Source organism: Muntiacus reevesi, chromosome 15 (assembly GCF_963930625.1).
Source record: "Muntiacus reevesi chromosome 15, mMunRee1.1, whole genome shotgun sequence".
Classification (NCBI taxonomy): domain Eukaryota; kingdom Metazoa; phylum Chordata; class Mammalia; order Artiodactyla; family Cervidae; genus Muntiacus; species Muntiacus reevesi.
The window spans coordinates 1,537,143-1,539,501 of NC_089263.1; positions in this window are offsets into that span (position 1 = coordinate 1,537,143).

The following is a 2,359-nucleotide window of genomic DNA, read 5'->3' on the forward strand; positions in this document are numbered from 1 at the left end:
GGACCAGGGTTGGATATTGTTAAACACCAGTGTGGCTCACGAATAAGGAGGGTCATTTTGAGAAAGCAAGCCTATGCTCAGTCAAGAGGCTGAACTGCCAACCGTGGACTCAGTTACATAGCCCAGAACATCTCCATTCCTCAGTCAGCTCCGCTACAGCCTCATTTTCTTTTGGTCCTCCTACAATAACCAAATATTAGAGGATGCAAGAAGAGCCCCCTGGAGTAGGAAATGGAAACCCACTCCAGTATTTTTGCCTGGAGAACTCCACGCACAGAGGAGCCTGGCAGGCTACAGTCCGTGGGCTATCAAAGAGTCGGACATGACTGAAGTGACTTAGCACAGCAGCACAGGAAGAGTCACACTTGCCTTTGCCTCAGGTAACAAGCCCACAGACCTTGGTCCTGCCTGTGGACCCTGAAGTGACACATGACCCAGCTCTAGGCCCTGTCAACCATAATCAGCAGTACTGACAACCTAGGGAAGTGGCAGGGGACATGCCCATGATTGTCCCCACAGACACTGTAGTCCTATAATTTGGCTCCAGTTCCTTCTAGCTGCAGTCGGTGAGATGTCCTGCTATACCAGGGAATAAGCTTGAAACCTACCCATCTGTACTTTTGGAGAGGTGGAAACAGCCCTATAATTCACTCCAGCTCTCCCCCCAGCCACTGCCCCGATCAGTCCTACTTGCCCAGGAACCCACTGGAAGATACATCTGTCAGCGTCCCTGAAGGGAGGTAAGTGAACTTTAGTCAGCAGATCCAGAAACAGCCCTGGCTCAGAACCAGATCACATTCTCCAAGTAGTCCAACTTGCCCAGGGACCGACCAGAAGACATGCCAGTTAGTGCCTCTCGGAGGCAGGCCAACCAACCTTGGTCCACAACAATTCTTGAAACAACCTTGTGAATCAGCTCAAGCCCCTCCCTGCCACAGTCTACAAGCAATCCTGTGCATGCAGAGATTTACCAGAAAACTAATCCATGACCTCGGAAGTAAGCCCACTGTGGTCTGAAATAGCCCTGTAACTCAGCTCCTATTCTTATCAGGTCACGGAATAGTCCTACCTTCCCAGGGACCTGTTAAGAGACACCTCATTCATGCCTCCAAGAATCAGGCATACAAACCTCAGTCCTAGATGTGGATGGTGAAGCAGCCTTCGGACTCAGTTCCAGTTCCTCTCAGGCAGGGTCCAGTGCCAATCCTGCTCATGCAGGGACTGACCCAGTTCATGGCCCTCCAAAGGACCTGGTGGGAACCACTCATGTCCAAATACTTGGTTACAGACTCATCATTTCTGGATCCAACTGTGGACTCTTTCCCCAGTTCCAATCTTATGAAAAAGGTTCTAGAGGTAATCCTATCTTCTAAGGGTCAGACAGGATCTATGCCTGCCAGAGCACCTGGTAAAAGACATATCAAGTATTTACAAACACCACTGTAGACTCGGCAATACATGACCTGTCTCCAACCCAAATTACATGCAAGTCCCTGGGTAATCTCATGAATTCAAGGAACCTACAGAAGCCCTTCACTAGCCATAAATACTGAAAAAAACTGAGAAAAGTGTTTTCTCCTTCAAATGCACACACCAATGTAGGCTACACAAACAATAAAGACTCAAACAAAGGAAACTAATAAAGCTCTGGTAACCAATAAAATTTCAGTAACAGACTCCAAAGAATTGGATGTTTATGAGCTGCCTGACAAAGAATTCAAAATAATCATCTTAAAAATGCTCCTTCTTTTCCTTCGTTGTGCAAAAGCCTTTTAAGTTTAATTAGGTCCCATTTGCTTATTTTTGCTTGTATTTCCATTACTCTAGGAGGTGGGTCATAGAGGATCCTGCTGTGATTTATGTCAGAGAGTGTTTTGCTTATGTTTTCCTCTAGGAGTTTTATAGTTTCTGGTCTTACGTTTAGAACTTTAATCCATTTTGAGCTTATTTTTTGTATGGTGTTAAAAGTTTCATTCTTTTATAAGTGGTTGAACAGTTTTCCCAGAACCACTTGTTGAAGGGATTGCCTTTTCTCCATTGTATATTCTTGCCTCCTTGTCAAAGATAAGGTGTCCATAGGTGCGTGGATTTATCTCTGGGCTTTCTATTTTGTTCCACTCATCTATATTTCTGTCTTTGTGCCAGTACCATACTTTCTTGATGACTGTAGCTTGGTAGTATAACCTGAAGTCAGTCAGGATGATTCCTCCAGTTCCATTCTTCTTTCTCAAGATTGCTTTGGCTATTTGAGTTTTTTTTCTTTATTTCCATACAAATTGTGAAATTATTTGTTCTAGTTCTGTGAAAAATACCATTGGTAGCTTGATAGGGATTGCATTGAATAAAAACTTTTGCACAG